The sequence below is a fragment of the Canis lupus genome, chromosome 13, assembly GCF_011100685.1.
Source record: "Canis lupus familiaris isolate Mischka breed German Shepherd chromosome 13, alternate assembly UU_Cfam_GSD_1.0, whole genome shotgun sequence".
Taxonomy (NCBI): Eukaryota; Metazoa; Chordata; class Mammalia; order Carnivora; family Canidae; genus Canis; species Canis lupus.
This window is the reverse complement of record NC_049234.1, coordinates 35,636,474-35,657,657: the sequence shown is the minus strand read 5'-3', so window position 1 is coordinate 35,657,657 and position 21,184 is coordinate 35,636,474. Positions and strand designations below refer to the sequence as shown.

At 47.0% G+C, this 21,184-nt stretch overlaps 1 protein-coding gene and 1 pseudogene across 1 annotated transcript in view; one reads left to right on the top strand and one right to left on the bottom strand.

Annotated features, from left to right (window-relative positions):
• The window catches only part of TRAPPC9 (trafficking protein particle complex 9), a 544,705-nt gene that overhangs the window by 80,626 nt on the left and 442,895 nt on the right, over positions 1-21,184 (top strand).
• Positions 8,902-12,774, bottom strand: LOC119874474 (annotated as a pseudogene).

Genomic DNA, 21,184 nt, shown 5'->3' with positions numbered 1-21,184 from the left:
TATTTTCTTGGTAGCTGGCAAGGTTGAGTATTTTTCCTATGTGTTTATATACTAATTGTATGCTTTTCATACAAACCTCTTCTGCAGTCTTCTGGTTGCTTTCCTGTTTCTGGCCTCATTTGGTTCTCATTTGTTGGATTTGGGAGGCAGATAGGGTCCCAGCCACTGGGCTGATGAGGTCTCTGATGCTTTGAGATGCTTAGTAGTTTGCCCAGAGACTCCCAGTTATTCAGGAAAAACCAAGCCTAGAACCCATCTTTTAGCCCTCATTGGAGGATGTATGCACAGCTAACTGTAAAATCTGTCCAGTGCTGTCATATACCAGGCTGGTGTCAGGCAGGTTTAAAGGGTCAGGATGCCTCCCACAAGTGCTTCCCTGGACTGAAGCTGAAAGTAGTAGGAAAATATTTTAAACATTTGGTGGTGGTCTCAGCAGACCTTGACATTGGAAACAGATATACTCTGTGTCCCCACCACCCCCAGCAGGTCCTTTTACTTTAGGAACTTAAAGTCTGCTGTCGTGAACTCCCTATTTCAGCTCAGCCTCATTTTCTCCCTGAATGGCCCCTTAGCCTTCTCATATCATCAAGCTAGTGGCTCTTGAGTGTGGGAGTTTGGAAATGTGTGGCAGTGTTTCCAGTATAAGGGTGGCCATGCATGTCATTTGCACGTAGTCTGAGGAACAAGAGCCAAATGTAGGGGCAGGCAGGTCCCACACGACAAGGCACGTCCTATCACGATGCCAGCAGTGCCCCGGGAAACCGCTCTTCCCTGGGGGCACTGCTTCCCTGCTGTCCTCTCAAGTGGCTGCTGCTTCTGCCCTGATACCCTATGTACCTTGGGCCTAGAGATGGGGTACAGCCTTTTCTACCTTTTCTACTTCTGGAGTCCTCCTTCAGAAACCCCCACTCTTTGTATGGGCATGTCATCAGGACTCATCACAGCTTACTTTTCCTTTGGTTGGGGTTGTTTATGAATACTCTGGTCCTCCTCCTCCTCCTCACACTTTCATGGTTTCAGCTCCTGGCCTGCTCTCCCTCACAGCACCTTTGCTGGCTCTGTCTTGGCGCCTTGAGTGTCCACGGGGAGGGTCCATTCAACGCTTTCCTCTTCCCCATCTGTGCTTTCTCCTGATGGGTCTCAGCAGGACTCTGCTTTTCCTCACACGGATCTCCAGACTAACTGCCTTCCCCATCTTCACTCCCCATCCCAGCCAGGGCCACCACTGCGTGGCCAGTTGCTGAGGCCAGAAACCATGAAGGCATTCTTGTTTTCTTCACCATGAGACCTGCATCTAAGTCCTATCAGCAAGTCCTCAGGGTCTTACCTCTTAAATAGATCCCAAAGGTGGTCACTTGTCACCACCCGTGCCCTCACAGATACAGTGGAAACCACTGCAAAGCCTCAGCTGCCGCATCTGGCCATTAAGGGTCTCCTTGGCCTATAGTCCTCCACCTTGTCACTTTTCTGCTTCAGACCATCCACAGGCTCCCATCACTTTCCCCTTGTTAGGTCCTCAAACCAGTCTCCCTCCAACCTCCGTTCATTGACTTAGCTTTAGCCATAGTTGCTCTTGCTTCTGTCTCTCCAGGGAAGCTCATTTCCACCTTGTGTCCAGGACCATGCATTGGGTCTTTCTGCTTTGTTTCCCTAAGATATTCGTGCGACTGCCTTTTCTGCAACTCTCCGGTCTGAGGTCAGACACCCTGTATTTGTCTGCTTCATGGCACCCTGTATCTCTCTGCTTTTTACAAGTAGCCGCCCTCTTTGCTAGATCATGAGCTCCTTGGGGAAGGGATCTGTCTGTCCCGGGCAGACACCTGCCTACACCTAGGACTATGTATGGCAGGTGCCCACTCAGTGTTTGTTCGCTCGCTGCCCAACGAGGAAAGTCATCCCAATGTCCTTCTACCCCCTCTTTCCTGCTTGTGAAATGGGCACATGAACCTGCTATGAGGATTAAAGACAGTGCGGATCATCCCTCCCTCTGTCTTGGAGTAGGAGGCTCATGAGTCTCTCCTCTCTTCTGTAGTACTTAGCTGCTTATGGATAAGGGTATTTGGTTCAAATTACACCTAGCCCTCAGGGGAAATACTCACAGGTTGCAAGAGAATCTTGCTGAGCCAGCAGCTAGCTACAAAGTGCAGGGCCAGTTCCAGGGTCCCGTCTGGACCTAAGGCCCAGGAGTCTGCCCTTCACCAGGACCCCTGGGAGTCCCTCACAGCAGGTGTGCTCCGTGGGCTGAGAAATGGCCTCTGATATATAGAAATTCTTAGTGGGGTATTTTTACCTTCTGTGTCTTCACTTATCTCTGAAAACCAGCATCTTCCTTTTCTCCTCTGCCATCATTATTTGCTTGGCTAGGCAGTGAATGCATAGAACCCTCAGAGGGGGACCCTCAGTACCCCTGCACTGTGGAAGCAGCATTGCCCAAATCAGATTTGTTGCCTGACACCCGATAAGATTTCTTGTGGTTTGTACAACTATATATGTGAAAAGTCATGCAAAACTACGTAAGCTGTGTCACAGTTATGATTTGGTGAAATGCTTTTATTGAAAAGAGAGAGCCTGAGGCTGACGTAAAATTGGCAGTCGTTGAGTCAGGTGTACCATCAAAGCAGTCTTCAGTGAGGGAGTCAGGGCAGCAGGCACAGCACTGTGCGGTGTTGGGGGCAGGATGAGGCCTGGACATGCCCACTTCTGCGTCGCCCACCCCCATGCTCTCGCTTACTGCCATCCTAGACTTTTTGTGAATTGTACTTTTCACTCACTTTTATACTCACTCACTTTTATACTCATGGGTATGTTCATATGTCTTCTTTACATTTTTTGAATTTAAGTAAATTATAAAATGGTATTAAAAAATAATACATCATTTTACTAGATTTTGGTTTTGGTGATTCTGGGTAAAATGGCATGACCCAAACAGTCATGAGTCTCCTGTAATATGGACTAGCAGATTAAAACACAGGGCTTGGACTTCAAACTCTGTATGTCGTATCTTATTCCCATTAAGAAGCACATACAGTCTTTAGACTTGAGTTTTTACCCGTTAGCTTTGCATAGCAAGGCGTAAGGAACGACAGTATGAACTCTGGCCAAAAAGGAAGGCCATAATCTTGAAATTGTCAAGGTAATATATATTATTTTACTTCACATTTTCCATTCTTGACATGCTTTTTTACCCCTTGTATTTTTTTTTTCCAGATGGCATATGTGGATTCTTGGAGAGTTTTGATTGATTGGATTTCATTTTTCACCTGGGTGGGGAGAAGGAAGGATAAGCTTATGAGCTGTTATGTGGGAGCTCCTCAACAAAGGGGTATAATTTGTTTCCACTGTAGTTTATACAATCCCTTTTGTTTGTTCAGAAATAGACAGAAGGGGTTGAACCAAAACCCGGTAGAATGAAGGGAAGCTTTTGACTTCCTTTTAGTTCTGTTTGAAGAGATAAATACCGTGTAGTACAACATAATAAGTACCTGCTAATGGAGTGCATTCTTGGTCGAGAAACCACGCATGTAAAATAATGAGGTGAAGAAAAACTATCAGTGTGTCAAATCCCAAATATATTAGTGGATTTAGTCGTTATGGGAAAATACTAATTTGCCAAGTTTTAGATGAACCAAAATAGAACATCCTGGGGCGGTATCACAAAAGGCCCTTTTGTACGTAGCCTCTTTGGAACACCGTGGGCCAGGTGGTGTGAGCTGTCAGCATGGAGTGGCGTCCTGCTGTCCTGTTCACCTGGCCACCGTCCACCACGCCCAGTGCCGGCTTACCATTTCTGGTCTAGAATATGGCAGCACTTCCAAGGGATGTTCTTGTCTCCCAAGATGTTTCTTGCCTCTCGGCCACCTGGAGTGTCAAGGGATCTTCCCACAGCAGGTATTTATCCCTAGCAGCCTTCCCCTGAGATAGCACGCAAGGTTCCCATCCCTACAACTAGAGTTCAAGTCCCTGGCGTGCTTTGCAGTGTCCTTTTCAGTCTGGCCCGGCCCAACCCCCTTGTGGAGGCACCAGGCTTAGCTGCTGTTCCCGGAACAGAGCCTTGGTGTTCACATCTGTGCTTTCTCTTCAGGGTTTCTACTACCCAGAATGTAGCACTAACCTCGCCCACCTCTCATATCTTCCTTGACACCTTCAGGTAGCAGAAAAAGCCTTTCTTCTCAGTTTCCCCCCACACTTATGTAACAGTGCTCATCATGTTGCATGTTAATCACGAGTTTTCACGTCTGCAGACTGCATGTGTGAAGCTGGACAGCTGGAACTGGGGCTTCCTTTCTCCCGAGCCCCAGCTTGGCACAAAGTCTGACTCACAGAGGCTCACTCAGTGCTCGCTAAATCCAGCTGCCTTGTTTTTCCTGGCCGTTTCCTTCTGGATAGTAAAGTGAGGATTGTGCCTCCCTTGACGTGCTGGTGTTAGAATTGGAGACCGCGTATCTGAAGAGTCTGAAACATAGTATGTGTTCAGCAAACCGTCATTGTCACTGTTGGTTTGCTTTTGACGTGCAGAAGTGTTTCAACACACGTCGTTCACATGTCGTTCCTGGAGCAGAGAATCAAGGTGAGGACTCATCCCCAGTATCTTCAGTACCTTCCTGGGCTCACCTGCAATCACTGCAACAATCATTGGAACAATATTGACCATAACCCAGATTAGGACAGACATTTTGCTTGTAAACCGGAATGTTTCATGAAGTGACATCTGTTCCTGCTGTGTGTGATGTCCTCTATCAGCCAGCTCCACTGCCATAACAGTGCCAGGGTGGGTGGTTTAAACGACAGAACCTTCTTTTCTCACAGTTTGGAGGCAGGGGGTCTAAGACTGAGGTGCTGGCAGGGTTGGTTTCCCTGGAGGCCTTCCTCCTTGGCTTGGAGACGCGTTCTCCCTTTGTCCTCACATGGTAGCCCTCTGTGTGAGTCCGTGTTCTAATCTCCTCTCCCCATGAGGACACTAGTCAGATTGGATTAGGGCCCCGTGCGACCTCACTTTACCTCTTCAAAGGCCTTGTCTCCAAATTCATACATATTCCCGGGACCCTGCTGGGCACAAGGACTTCAACATACGAACTTGTAGGGGACGTAATTCAGCCCAGAACATGAACTGTGATCCATCCTATTCTATCCCATGGGATGCTAGTCAGTACCCACTAGCTTGATATTTATGACCCACAAAAGAGGTCACAATGGCTTGCAGTAAGTAACAACACTTGCCTTTTAGAATTGGCAGGGGAATTGAAATGGAACAGACTCATTTGAAATGAGTCCCTGTGTACTGCGCAGTCTCTTATGACCAGTGGTACATACTTGTTAGCTTCTCTCTCTCTCTTTTTTAAAGATTTTATTTATTTGTTTATGAGAGAGAGAGAGAGAGAGAGAGAGGCAGAGACATAGGCAGAGGAAGAAGCAGGCTCCATGAAGGGAGCCCTGATGTGGGCCTTGATCCCAGGACCCCGAGATCACACCCTGAGCCAAAGGCAGACGCTCAACCACTGAGCCCCCCAGGCATCACTGTTAGTTTCTCTTCTATGTGTAGCATGTGGACAGAGTAAAGTTGATTGGCCCATGCCACCATCACATCTCCCTGGTGTCCTGCTTCATTGATTTAAGCGAGAAGAAGGAGGTATTGGTGCAGGCTTTTCTGTGTATCTTTTTTTTTTTTCTTTAAGAGATTGAGTTAAATTCAAATTAATATTGACTAAGCAACTTGTAAGTGGCAAGGGATCTATTTGGGGGAAAGAAATGGCATATCCCTCAGTGAGATAAAATGCAAAGACCTTCTTTAGACTGTTCCCTGGGTGATTATCTGTACAGATGACCCCCCCTTTGTAGGGGAAGAGATCCTCTATGCCATTCACCGAATACTGAAACCCCAATGCAGAATACCAGTTCCCGTGTGAGCTGAGGGTCTGTGTTACATAGTACATTGAAACCTCTGCAGAGGCAGGAGTTTTGGATTGTGCCCACACTGGCGATGGTGTAAGAAACTGTCACAGGGCTGGTGACTGAGCCTGGCTGACTGTGGTGTCTGTTACTGTCATCGTTGTGAAGATGAGCGTTCTCACCAAGTGTCCATGGGCTCGCCTGATGTTTCAGTCATGTTTTGTGCACTTTTGGGGATAATTTTAGTGGAACAAGGAAGATGCAAAGGTCCAGGGACTTATTTCTCCTGAACCTCAAGGCTCTACTGTCTGTGTGGCTAACCCAGCAGTGGGGTAAGAGAGTGTTCCAGAGTCAGGAGCAGAGTGGTGTCTGTGTGGCTGTTGATGGATATAAAGGATGAAACAATGACATAAAAAGTTGCAGGTGCTGGAGGATGGGGAAAGGACCATCCTGGGTGACGGGAAGGGGCACTCACTTCTGGCTGGGGCTTGGAGCTCTTGGAGGCCACTCTGTGGCGGGGACTCTGACGGGGGAGCAGGGCCCTGTGGCGGGGCCTCATGTGATGTGACATGAGAGGAGCGGTTTCTCAGTCTCTGGAAAACTTCGCTCATCTCTCCGGTAGGGTGACGGACACCCCACACTCCACGACCAGCACCCAGCACACCACAGGCATGCAGCTAGCGTTCCCTTGCAGCTCTGCAGGCCTGGGCAGGGCCCTCACCAGCCCGCACCTGTGCAGCATGCAGCAGAGTTGGGACCCTTTGGTGCCAGTGTGTGTGCCTCGGATCTGGTGCCTTCCTCTCAGGTTTGTTCCTGCCTTTCTGGTGAGATCCTTCTCGGGGTGAGTGCTCCGTCTCTGCTTTCCTGATCCCCAGTGCTCACTGTCACAGGCCTGCCCCTGTGAAGCCTGATTCATTTCCTCACTCACCGAGACAGATGGTATTCATCGTCTTAGGGTGCCCTTCCCTATCTTTTCACAGGGGCAGCACCTTCAGGGCACAGGGAGACCGTGACCAGGCTTTGGCCAAGTGAGGGTTTCTGAGTCCCAAGAAGGTCCTGACAGCCGTTGGCTTGCGCCTTCTCTGTGCCATGCACTCACTGAATGCTGTCTCCTTGCCCTGCACTGATGAGGCACCGGGCCCACCTTGCTGGGTGGCCAGCGGGAGATGCCACACGTTAGTCTGTATCTGTACCGGGGTCATCTGTCAGCCGGGATATGGTTGTCATTTGTTTGAAAGACAAAGATTGGATGCAATGGAAAAATGTCGGATTGAATTTATTCAGCTTCATCATTTGATCACCAGCTCATTGCTTTGCTCCTCAGCCCAGAGAAAATGTGTTAGAAGTTTGTCAGTGTCAGAGTAGGTTGGAACTTGGCCTGGGGCAGGTGCTCTCTTGGCCTCTCTCTGGGGGAGATGGACCCTCAGCCTTTATTTGTGTCACAAGGCTGAGGGAAGGCAGGAAGAGAGAGAAGTTGTGCATTTTCCAGATATTTCTGTGGTCGTCACTTTGACATTGCCTCTGTGTCTCCTAGTTCCGCATCAGGTGACCCAGAGGCCAGGCAGGCTCCTGGATCTGGGAGCTAGAAATCTCTGCAAAACAAAATCTTTTGTAACATCGTAATTTGTGATCACATGTCATAAAACCAGAAAGGTTTTTTACCTCAAGGATGTGACACAGAAGTATATTTACTTCACTTACATATTTGTCCTTGGGGAAGAAACCTGAGCAGCTGGAAAGACATTTTTGGTTTAAAAAATTATGAAATTAGTATAACATAAAAGTAATGATTTGGATTTTGAAAAACAAAGTTATGAAAAAACAAATTACAAAGTGGATCAACGAGGGTATAAATTTAAAATGTTCTGTGAAGATTTGTGCTGGGGATTTAAGAGTTAAGCTCTTGGTATAGTTAAAATATACTTTTTATTTATCTTTTATCTTTTATTTTTTTTAAGATTTTTATTTATTTATTTATGAGAGACACAGAAAGAGAGAGGCAGAGACACAGGCAGAGGGAGAAGCAGGCTCCCTGCAGGGAGCTTGATGTGGGACTTGATCCCAGAACTCCAGGATCACGCCCTGAGCTGAAGGCAGACGCTCAACTGCTGAACCACCTAGGCGTCCCTAAAGTATACTTTTTAAAATAAAAATTTACTCATGATTTTACAGTTATGGTTCCTTTCCCCCCCCTTTTTTGGGAGGGATTGGTTCTTTATTTTAAAAAGACACTTGTCAATTTTCAGTATCAAAACGGTTGCACTATTGGTTTCTTTCTCCCAATCGGCTCCCAAGGAGAGCCCACCGAAGGAGTGTGCATTTTAAGCCGATAAGCTGCAGGGTGCATACCTAACAGACTTCACAGAAACCTCACCAAAAAGAACTGAGCAGGAAAAGAAACTTTAAAACGTCAGTACACTGCCAGCCCACAGACTATAGAGCCCAGATGGGGTGGCCAATGTGCTCCAACCCTAAAGAAGCAAAGTTTCAAAGTAATAAAAAATTTAAAAATAGTTCTGTGCATAAGCTATTCAAGATTTCTCCAGTGCTAAGTGATACAAAGCCTAGCAAGGTGGCACTTTTAGAAGATGGCAGCTTCGGACCCACGAAACGGGGAGGAGGGGAGTTTGTCTTATGGGACTAAATCAGTGGAAAACACATAATTTTCTTTTTTCTTTTGAGGAGGCAGGAGAGCAAGTAAGTGGTCACCTGAGCACAAGGGGAACATGATCCTTTCTGTGAGTGGTTGGGGTAAAGACAGGACAAGCAGTTGGTCTCAGGGAGAGGTCTCACTCTGGTCACCTCTGATGAAAAAAAAAAGTGCTCAAAGATACCTTAGAGGTGAAGCCCCTAGGCATGATTTTGGCCAGTTCGTCCTGGAATCACCTTTCTGGGCTCTCAGCAGGGCAGACGGGCACTTCCCCCGCCGAGAGGGCGGTGTGCAGTGAGCTGGGAAGCGGCCTCCCTGGAGGCACCTTCACAACTGTGGGGTTACTCGGAATGTTTTACAGATGGTCACTCCTTCGCATCTGTGCTCACGTTCCCTTCAACGTTGTTCCCGAAGGTGCTCAGGCGCAGGCCCAGCTGGGACCTCTGGGGAGAGGCAGAGACCGTTTGGTGACGAAGACCCAGGGGTTGGGGCGGGAGAGGCGGCGGGAGGAGGCAGCCTCAGGTAGAGGTCAGCCCTGGCATCGAAGGCCGGCTTCGGGCTGGCTGGCCTCAGGCGGAGCCGGGGTCGGAGGGACGGCAGCAGCAGGTCGGGGGCCGGGTGCTCTGCGTCTCCGGTCAGGCGGAGGCCGGCCGGCACCCGCCCCTGCCGCCCGGGGTGCTCCTCTGCATCATCACGGGGCCTCTCCAGCTCCGTTACGCGGCTCCAGGCAAACTCCGCGCCGGTCTCTGCCTCCTGGAGTTGATCCGTGGGCATCTCGATGTCGTCCTTGTCTGTCTCCCTCTTGAGAGTGCTGGCCGTCAGCAGCGCCGAGACGCTTCGGGTTCCGGTGCGTCGGTCCGGCCTGCCTGTCTGCCCGTCCATCTGCCGGCGGTGGGACTCGGCCAGCTGGGCTCGCTCCTATGCGTCCCAGGTCCCCCTCAGTGGTCACCAGCCCCCGGCCCCCCGCCCCCCCTTCCCTCCTCCCCTGTGCCTCTTCTGCAGTGTGCTCCGCTTCTCCCAGGTCCATTTCCTGGAGTTCCGTCTTTTCTTCATCTCTGAGGCTCGGTTTTCAGTGCCCTTCCTGCCTCTCTTGCTCTCATCAGCGGCTTCCGGCTTCCTCCAGCTTTTGCAGGGCAGTGGCCAGGCACTCCAGGGCACGGCCCAGCTCCTCCTCTCCCGGCTGGATTCTGCGGTTCAGGGAGGCCACCCGAGCCTCAGCCTTTTCCTTCCACTTCCCCGCCACAGGTGCCCGGCCCTGTCCCTGGTGTCACGGGCTTGCTGCTGCGGTCCCTGGATCTCGCGCTGCACCCCCTCCATGGTGGTGATCCCCGCCTTGGTGTCCACCCAGCTCTTGCTCGCACTTGGCTTCCTGCCTCCTCGGCATGGAGCTGCAGCTGCTTCTCCTACAATTATACTTCCAATCCTGATCTCTGGGCTTTAATTTCCTCATAAAAGCTGGCGTGTCCCCTGGATGTCCTAGGGTCCTGCATTCACCATATCCCCAGTTGAATTCATTGTTTTTTCCTTGAGGGTGTCACTATTTTCTTCTTGGAAGCTTAAAACTTTTGGAGTCGACCCCAAATTGTGCTGCCCATTCCTACATCCTCTTGACTGCTTGGATAGGTTCTATATCCATTAACGCTAAAGTTTTTTTTCATGTGGGATCCCTCCTCCCTTCCATGGTCACAGCCATGGTTCAGACTTCCGGCACCTATTTCTTGGACTCTTAACAATGTCCTGCTTCCTGGCTCTTCTTATCATCCCTTCTTCACACCGAAGCCAGAAGTATCTCCTTGAAATGCAAGCAAAGTCACATCCTTCTGTTCCCTGCAAGGCTGCAGTGACTGCCTCTCCTGTTAAGTCTCAGATCTAAACCATTTTTTTAGCCTAATTTCACTTCACTTCCATCTGCATAATCTGTATTTCCTATATATTGGACTTTTTTGTTGTTCTTTATGCATGCCATGTGGTTTTCCATGCTGTTCCTATCTTAGAGTGCTCTGTCCTCCTACTTTCCCCGTTTTCCGTGCCGCCCCTCTTCACCTCCTCCTTACCTATTTAGTTCTCAATTCAGCATCATTTCATTATGTCCTGAGAGTGATTTTGTTCTGGTTCCCTCATTAGATCACAGACTCCTTGGGGACAGGGCAATACCTTATTCATCTTTGATCATTCATCCTTCTGGATTGTGGTTTTACCTAGAAAGTAATCAATACATGAGGAACTGAATTAATTTATGTTGCCTCTTACTTTAACAAATGCCTTTTACTACTAACAGCTAACAAATTATTTGTTACTGTGTATTAATGGAGATCCCACCAGGCATAGTAGGAGACTAAGGAGTTAGGGGATCATGATGTCCTTGAAGAGGTGGTAATCCAATTGAATGGCTAAGGTAGGGATCTTCCTTACACATGGCAGATACCCAATATTCGTTGGTTAAAGGACTGTTGAGTGAAATATGGGATGGTTTTAGATGAACGATGCCCTTTACTACAAGGGAGAACCTGATGGAGAAGTGAAAGGCTCACTGGACTAGGAGGAAGATCTACCCAAGCTTTAGTTTGCTCATCTGTAAAATCGGAATGACAGGGGAAAGCTCCCTCATGTAAGCTTTTGGGGACGATTTAATGAGATAGTATATGTAAAGTGTTAGACACAGTGCAAGGCATGTGGTCAGTCCCCATTAAATGTCAGTTGCTGCAGTGGCACTTCTGAGCATTGTGGAGAACAGCATTCAGGGTGGTGCTGCTGTCGTTGTCCTCGTCTTCTTCTTTTTCTCCTCCCCCTTCCTCCCTCTCCTCCTCCTCCTCTCTCCTTCCCTCTCCTCCCCCCTCCTCCTCCTTCTTTTATTTTAGAGAGAGGCAGTGGGGAGGTAGAGGGAGAGAGAGAGAGAGAGAGAGAGAGAGAGAGAGAGAGAGAGAGACTCAAGAAGACTCCCTGCTGAGTGCAGAGCCCAATGTGGGGCTCAATCCCATGACCCTGAGATCATGACCTGAGTGGAAATCAAGTCAGATGCCCAACCAGCTGCACCACCGGATGCCCCAGGATGCTGTCTTCTTTTTGCATGAGGAGCAGTTATAAACAAACCCTGGCTTTTCTTTATAAAACTGCTTTTGAAAATTCACTTCTAAGTATTTTTGAACTAATTTTATTGTACAAATAGTGTATACTCATTTTAGAAATCTTGGAAAACATAAACAGAAAAAACATTATGTATAATCCTGCATGGATCAACACTTAACATTTCAGTGTAGTTTTTTTGGTATTGTTTTCTATTCTTTTTAAATTGGATTTATTTTTAAACTGAATTTATTTTATAAATATAGTTTTGCATCCTGGTTTTGCACATAACAGAAACTTTTTTTTAGAAGCCTTTTTTTTTGTTTTTTTTTTAAGATTTTATTCACTTATTCATGAGAGACACAGAGAGAGGCAGAGACACAGGCAGAGGGAGAAGCAGGCTCCATGCAGGGAGGCCGATGTCGGACTTGATCCCGGGACTCCAGGATCACACCCTGGGCCAAAGGCAGGAGCTAAACCGCTGAGCCACCCGGGTGTTCCAACAGAAATTTTCCATATTATTGCAAACTCTTTGTAAATCTCGTTGTTAATGATTGTGTAAGTTTGCACTGTTACTGTACCGTAGCTTTTCTATTACTTCATAATTGGATATACAGATATGATATGATTCTTTCTAATTATTTATTAAGTCTTTATTCTTAAGATAATTTCCCCTTTGGGGTGTTTTATTGAGATCTCTAGAGATACTTAAATATTTTCTAGGTAGTGCTTTAAGTGGATGGTGGTATAACGAGCTAGTGGCTTAACATAATTGCCTTTCACCTGGAAGAACATGTGTACATAGTTGGAAAGAACAAGGAAAAATATTTAATCTCCTGGTGTACTCGAATGATTGCTTATCAGAGTCCCTGACTTGCCACTATGTAAATGAAGTGAGAAACGAGAACGGAGTTATGCGGGTAGGAGGCAGCTGCTCATGGCAGGTTTATCGACGTCCATCAGCAGTCTGTTAAGGAAGGGCTTGTTTTCTTGGGATGTGACAGGGCTTATTCAATATCTGCTGTTTGGACAGATCGTTAATCTTTATAGTGGTGACACATGAGACCATTTTGACCTTTGTAGTTGGACCATTATTCTGCATGGATGTATATGCAGAATGAAGAAAAGCTAAGTTGGTTTTTCTTGCTTTGTAAGATGCTCACCTTGCTGGACATGTTGGATTGGCTGTTTCAAGATATCTGTATTTTCCTCTATATTTTCACATTATGGGGCAGTGTGGGTGGGTAGTGTGACAAAATGGAAAAAACAAAGACTTTGAACTTATCTCTTCTGAGTTTGAATGTAATTTAGCCACTTACAGATCGAGCCCAGGAAATTCACATGGCCTTCTGAAGCCTCAGATTCCCTCTCTGTGAAATGGGCACAGTGATGCCCAAGGAAGTCACTCCATATGGTGGAAAGAGCACTGGGTTTCAGAAGCCTAGGCTCAGAGACCCAGCCTTGCTCATGAGCTGCGTGAGCTTAGAAATGAGGTATCCCGTCGTGGATCCTGCAGTGGGGTGGTGATAGCATTTCACTGTTGGGTAAGTGTTAGTATCTAACCATACGGCAGTGCAGGTGGCTGTCCCTGACGGAGCCTGGCTTTTCCGCAGACTGCCTGGACGCAGTCTGCACACTACTCCTGGCTTGGGGGCTGGCGCCACCTTCTCAGTTCTTGCCAGTTCGTGAATGGTTGCCTTTGGGTTCCCCTGCCTGCCAGAGTCTCCTTCAATGGGGACACGTGCCACTGACCCCCCAGGAGTGACGATGGCTTTCATTCTGTGTCCTCGTTGGGTTCTGTGCCACATTCACCCCCATTTCTCTTCTTGCACAAACACTCATCTTTTGGCTTCTTGAGTCTCAGCCCGAACATTTAGCATTGTTTCTTTTCAAACTCATTTTCTGCTGCTTCCTTTTCTCTCTGCCCTTGACCTCTGTGTTTCCCAGAATGTTGTGCACAGGCCCTCCAGTCTTCTGTTGGCACCCACACACTCTGTTCTATGGTGATTATCATGGCACTTGGGACCCTACTTCTTCCTGTGCACTTGCCTTGTCCCCATCCAGCCATCTTGGGTCTCTTTGTCCTTCTGGGCAGCTCCTCCATACTTCAGACTTGGTGTGTCTGAAGCTCTCTGTTGGGGTGTTGTGGTCACTGGTCTGCATCTCCCATACCACATGACATCTCTGCAGTGCCCCCAGCCCTGAGGCCCCTGTTCTTCCTGCTCTTGGCCCCACCACCCCACCAGCACCCATATCTGCTTGCTTGGCCAAGTCTCTTTGTTCCTAAATAGTGGGGAGACTAGTTGGACTGTGGCGCCCTTGCTCACGCCCACACAGCTGTGTGTCTCAGGGCCCGTGCCACACCTGGCATGCACTAATATCATCGTTACGGTTTTCATTGATTTGTTTAATCATGGTAAGATACACATAACATAAAATTTACCATTTTAACTATTTTAAATGTATAGTTCCATGGCACTGTGTATGTGACACTGTCGTGCAGTCACCACCACCACCACCTGTTTCCAGGATTCTCTTTCTCCTCTCAAATAGAAGCTCTGTGCCATTAAACACTAACTCCCATCCTGTACCCCCAGCCCTGGTAACTCTTCTCCACTCTGTCTGCATGAACGGGACAGCTCTGGGGTCCTCCTAGGAGTCAGACCATGCAGTAGTTGTCCCTCTGTGATGGGCTTACCTCACTGAGCACATGCCCTCAAGGCTCATCTCTGTTGTTGCAGGGTCACGATGGCCTTCCTTTTTTTAAGGCTAGATGATATTCCCTTTTATATATAGACCACATTTTGTTTATTTGTTCATGGATGGACACTTGTCAGTGAGGACTTGCACTTTCTAAGAAACCATATCCTGTCTTTCAACATGGGCTCTATCACTGATAAAGATGACCTTTCATCTTTATCTTTTCTATTTGTTTTCAGTTATTTAAAAATGAGGTGGGCAAAAGGGGCCTGCTTATTGGGAACCCCCAAGAAATCTCAGCATTATAATGTTGAAAGATAAATAATACTGTTCTTAGGAAAGCAGTTCCAAGGTGAACTTGGTTTTTATTTCTGTAACTGGAGGCATCAGAATTGATTCTAAAAGTGTAATTTCAAATAGTATCAGGCCACATCTCTAAAACTCTCTATTCTTTTATTTTCTTCTTCCTTAGTTTTTTTTTTTCATATTTGGAAGAAAAAATGTACTTTTTTCTATTCTTTACCTATTTAGACTATCATAACTGACCTATTGCTAAAATGGTTGTCTCAGATTATTACTTAGAAGGAACACAAATAGCTAAACTGTGAAATCATGATGTGCTGGTTTTATGCCAGTGTCTGCTCCTGAAATGGCAAATGGCCTGTGGTTCTTTTTACGGTAAAAAATTTGGGTGATCATACTTTCTGCTTCTATAAGAAATAATATAGTTAGGTGACAATTAGGCTTTCTTTACAGATGTTCTTCTTGCGTGATTTCTTTAATTTCTGGGACAAAGAATAACTCTCGAGGGCATTTGGTGCTCTAGCTTGACTGCCATAGTTGTTGGGTATTCTGATCAAAGTTGGACAAAATTTATAGTGATGTTAGGGGCTGAATGGATGTGTTCCCCTCCTAAGTCATATGTTGAAGCCCTAACCCCCAGTGTGATTTAGAGGTAAGGGCCTTGGGAGGTGATCACGTATACACTGGGTCTAGAGGGTAGGACCCTCATTGGTGGGATTAATGCCCTAGAAGGATAGGAAGAGACACGAGACCTCTTTCTCTCTGTGCACACGTGCAGAGGAAGGCTGTGTGAGGGCACAGTGGGAAGGCGCATGCTGCAGACCAGGACGTGGGCTCTCACCAGGGGCTTCCCAGGTCCAGAACTGTGAGGAACATGGATTTATGGTTTAAATCACCCAGCTTATGGTATTTTTGTTATGGCAGCCAGAGCAGAGTAAGGCAGTTGATTTTTAGTGAAATAAATTAAGGAGTCATCACTTCCCTCTGACCAAATCATATGCTTATGAGAATGTTTGGGTCTATCACAAGCTTCATTCCAGCTTGGCATGTGGAACACAGGTTGGTACCACTGTGACCTTGAGCTCTTCTGTTTGTGTTGTCCTGACACTGAGTTTTGGTGGTCGAGCCTGATCTATGTGGGGGGCAGGAAGCCGCTGTCGTCTTGAATTGGAATCCCAACTCTGTTCCTCTCTTGAACAAATCATTTTATCTCTCCAGACTCATTAAATATTTTTTCTGTGAGACATTTTCAAACATAAAGGTAGAAAGAATAATAAAATGAATTCCTATACACCAATCACCAGCCAATGGTTAGTAAGATCTTTATACATTTACTTCATCTCTTGCTTTCTTTATTTGCTGAATTATTTTAAAGAAAGCCTAAGACATCATTTCATTTCATACCTTTGTTCTTTGGTATGCGTTGCAAAAAAAGGACATTTTCTCGTATGACCATAATGTTAATATTACACTTGAAAATTAATGGTTATTTTGGTGGCATTTCATATCAGTTCACAGACACATTGCCCAGATTGTCACCGAGCTGTTTATCACCTTCAAAAGGGGGATAATGATGCCGCCCTCTCCCCCTTTTTGGCAGGAATTTTGTGAGAGATGATTGCATCCTATTTGGATAAAATATATTGAAGTTCTGCTATATACCATATCTCTTGCCTTATAGATTCTGTAGTCTGAGAACCTACTACTATGTTTGGTACATGGTAAGTGCTCAGAACATGTAATTGTGGACAATGATTGCACATATTTAGGTAGCTCTGAGTTTGTCCTGAAACAGCACTGGTCCCTGCTAATGGCAGGAAGGACAAACTACATAGACTCCGCCACCTCTTTCCTCTCCCCTCAGCTCTTTCTTGTCTCTGAGCATCTCTACTTTCCTTCCCTGGACAGGAGCCTTCCTTGTCTGCCTGGCAAACCTGCGTTCTGCCAGCAGTGAGGTCCCCGCACCAAACGTCACAGAGAGGGGGACACACATGTGAGGCGCGTGTGAAATATTTGGCAGTTGCTGTCCTGCAAAGCCAGGGTCTTGTCCCCACTGTAGCCAGAGGCACTTACAGCTTTGCTGTCTTCCTCCGGAGCCCCTCTGCTGCTTGCACCTGTCACCCCTTCTGAGGTTAACCGTCTTAGCTTGTTCCCTCTCACACGTGCTGTAGGCAGCTTCTCTGCCAGGTTTTCTTACATAAATAACAGCTTGTAATGCTGTATTAGTGTTCCTTCTGTGTCCTTACTCTCCTCACCCCCCACTGGTGGACCTCGGACATCAGATTTCTTCAGTAGCCATATGTGCTTATCCTTGTCATTTTTTTCCCTATAATGTAGCAAAACCTCCAAGCACTGCACTCATGGCGTTTGCTTCTGGACTCCTGTGGCCCTCGACAAAGACCAAATGTTGTTTCTTCTTTATGAAGCCTTAGCAAAATCAGGTTTCCTACATGCTCTTTTCCCAGACTCTGATCCTGCTTCTGTGAAGTCATTTACGAGAAATTATGACGTTCTATTTTTGACACTGAAGTGGACACCTTATACGTCAAGCCCACAGCACTTCTGTGGGAGGAGTCCAGCTCAGTGCCATGGGCATGCAGTGGATGTTCGATGCAGGTTGAAGGCATGAATGCAGGGGTGAGTGAATTCAGGGCTGGTTGAAAAAACTGACAGGGAAGCAGTAACTTGATGAGTGAGGAAACTGTGACATAAGCAGTCGTTGAGTGGTGGAGCACCTCAGACGCTGATTTCTGCCCTTGTTTGTGGAAGTAGAAGCACTTGCGACATTGTGCTTTCCCAGCCAAGGGGCACCTGGGGAAGGAGTGGCCCTGGTGAGGGTGATGGATGGTACCCGGGGCATCCCTGCAGTTTCCCGAGGGTTAATAGGCAGACTGTCCTGACTGCAGGACACCTGTTGGTGACTCTGTGGCTGCTGCTCTGCCCTGTGAGGAGAGAGGATGTGTGTTCATTTTGTTCTTTTATTTTACTCTTTGAGAGAGAGAGAAAGCGCGTGTACTTGAGTGAGTGGGGGAGGGACAAAGGGAGGGAGAGAATCTTAAGCAGACCTCATGCTCAGTGTGGAGCCTGACACGGTGCTTGATCCCAGGACCCAGAGATCATGCCCTGAGCCAAATCAAGAGTCGGCTGTTCAACCGACTGAGCCACCCAGGCTCAAGCTTCCCTCTTTTATTTCACTCTTTTTTTTTTTTTAATTTTTTTTAAATTTATTTTTTATTGGTGTTCAATTTACTAACATACAGAATAACCCCCAGTGCCCGTCACCCATTCACTCCCACCCCCCGCCCTCCTCCCCTTCCACCACCCCTAGCTCGTTTCCCAGAGTTAGCAGTCTTTACGTTCTGTCTCCCTTTCTGATATTTCCCACACATTTCTTCTCCCTTCCCTTATATTCCCTTTCACTATTATTTATATTCCCCAAATGAATGAGAACATATAATGTTTGTCCTTCTCCGACTGACTTACTTCACTCAGCTTATTTCACTCTTGAACAAAGAATGATTCTGTTCTGCCTTTTTGAATAAGTAAGGTCAGCCAACCAACAAACACCTAGATCCTTTAACACCTTCTGTCCTCTGAGCACTCTTAACAAGTTAAGGGGTAACAGAAAAGATGATAAGACTCTCTCCCTTTAAGGAACTTGTAGTCTAGTAAACTGTATTTTTAGCTGATAAACCTTAAAATTTAAAGGAAAAATAAGTTACTATTTTTCTAAAAAATTTTTTTTCTAAGTTGACTCTTTTGTCAATACCTAGAGAGGCAATGAGAATCTAGTAGCAATGAGCACCCCGGCCTCCAGATTCTGATCTCTGAACACTATTTTACACTAGAAGGATCCAGGGCTTCTTGAGAAATGGTTTGATTCCAGGTCTAGGACTAAAAATGAGCTAGAAAGAGCAAGCTGTTGATGAATAATGGGGCCTTATCTAAAGGACACATGACTCCCACTGGCCAAAAATAGGGTGTTTGAATATCAAAAAAGTGTAATGGCAATCAATTGAATACCAAATATGTAAAAATCTACCAATTTGTAATGATCCTAAGTCCTATATAACACTCTGGTCATCACTGGAGGTAGTTCTTTACTCCAGTAAATACATGGAAAACCTTGGGACGCCTGGGTGGCTCAGCAGTTGAACGTCTGCTTCGACTCAGGGCGTGATCCTGAAGTTCTGGGATTGAGTCCCGCATTGGGCTCCTTGCGGGGAGCCTGCTTCTCCCTCTGCCTGTGTCTCTGCCTCTCTCTCTGTGTCTCTCATGAATAAATAAATTAAATCTTAAAAAAAAATTACAGGGAAAGCCTCAACAGTTCACTAACACTCTTTACGGTATCATTTGTATTTCAGAGTTACCAACTGGTTGATGAGGAAAAAAACCCTTCCTTATAGACAAATTCTAGGTTTTAGGTACGGAGAAATTAAAGAATCACAGAGTCACCATTTTGTAATCCTCGATAAAATAACAACTCTGGGCAACAACATGGAACAGATGCTCACGTCTGTGAGGAGAAAGGTCGGTGGGACCTTGCCAGTGGGTGGGCACACCAGCAATTGGACGTAAGCATTTTACTCTGGATCAGAAGCTCCAGAAGGCATAGATGCTCTGGATATGAGTGTGGTGGGAAGGGTAAGAGGCAGAGAGTTTGCTGATAGTCGTCTCAGGAACTGAGGACATCCCCACATCTCCCCGGGTCCTGGGGCAGGTGACCTTCCACCTCAGCAGAAGAGTAGCATTTCAGCTGCTGGAGAATAAGGATAAGGTCAGTCTCACTGGAGCCACCTGGCACAGCTGGTGGGGAGGGCCCCGCTAACAGGGAGCACAAGTGGATATTGAGGTGTTCACCCACTGCCCTGACTTCTGCAGAGCCCTGGTGGTGCCTGCAGCAGGTTCCTTCCTGACGTGGAGAATGACCAGACCTGAAGGAGGAGTGGGGACACAGAGGCCAGGGGTTCCCTGGCCCAGCAGGAGGAGCCTGCAGCTGCTCAGCCTACCTCCTGGCACTCACGGCGTACCTTACTTTCTCTGTGGGAAAGCCAACCTAAGCCAAGGAACGTAGGAGCCTTGCAGGTGGAACTAAGCTTCACGAGTAGATTCATTTCCATCTTCATTTTAGCAGAGCTTACTGAGAGGGCGTAATTCAACTTACTAAGGCACCTAGACCTGCATGTAACACTAGGCAGATTAGGTCATTTGCACGCTGTCGGCTGGAGCCCTTCAGGAGATTCACCATCTGTGCATTGAAGACAATTTCATTATTTAAAAAATTTTGTTCATCTTGCAGATTAGCATTACTTTGCCATATGCAGAATTAATTCCGGTTGCTCTCCTGCCCTGGTGTTCCCCCGAGGATGACACTCAGACACAGGAGATGCCTGTGGCAGCAGCTTTCCAGTGAAAATGTGTGTCCTCGCCTGGATATTTCTTATTTCCGGTCTCCAGTCTTCGAGGAGCGCTGGCCTCACTTCGCAGTCTTTGCCTATTCTCTGGCAACCCTGTCACCTTTCTCTCAGGTCTCCCCATCTCACTGCACTCCACGTGCCCGCCTGCCAGTCACTGCTTTCCACTGCTTTCCCTCTTTCCATCCCAGTTGGCACAGAGAGGTTGAGTGTCGTTAACCAGCTGTGCCTCCCACTGGAGGGACAAGCCATTCCTCTGAACGTGGGTCTGACTCTACTGCCCCAGGCCTCACTGGATGGGTGTGCTCCCGAGGTGTCCCTCTGAGGCCAAGGTGTCCCCCTGTCCTCAAGCCCTCCACCTTTCCCTGCAGTCCATGGCAGAGCAAACAGAGGCAGGTGGTGTGAGCTCCCTTCCCCCTCCACCCCCACCTTCCTGTTTTCCCTTCATTCTTCTGAAGGGACCAGTGAGGAGACCACAGGCGTCCCGCCAACACAAGGTCTTGAGAAGCCCTTTAACTCGGGTGGTCTCAGCATTCCTGTTTGCGACAGGGCATCGTAATGCCCACCTTCCTGAGTAATTAGGCATTTTGAGGTGTGTAGCGTGCTCCAGAGCTCTTGAGCCTTGGAGTCCTACGAAGTCTGTGCGAAGTCTGTGTGTGCATCATGAGCGATAAGCATTCCCTGGATCTCTTTCCCTCTCTCCTAGGGAACGGATGGGGGATAGGGCACAGCAAAACAGTCAGATCTCACAAAGCTTTCTTTTTGTACCAAAATGTTGACTTGTAATTATTCTCTTAAATATCTGCTATATAGATGGACTAAACTCCTTGGGGACAGGGCCTGGTGTTTTGCTTGTACCTCATAATTTCTGGAGAAATATTTGTCAGATAATAAAATACACCGATTCTTCAGTCCTGTGCACCTACTGACTTTCTTGGAATTTGGTAAGGATTTATTCTCTTGGGAAATGAAACCTTGTATAAGACAATAACTTCCTTTTTTTCCGTGTCCCCAAAATGGAGCTGTTGCTAGTGATTATGTAGATAAAGTGGCAAGAACTTCTTTCTGTCTTTTACGATCAATGCCCCTTTATTTGTCAGAAGATTGGACTCAATGGACTGTCATGGATTCGATTAAGAATTTTATTTTGCTCAACCTCCCTCCCAAA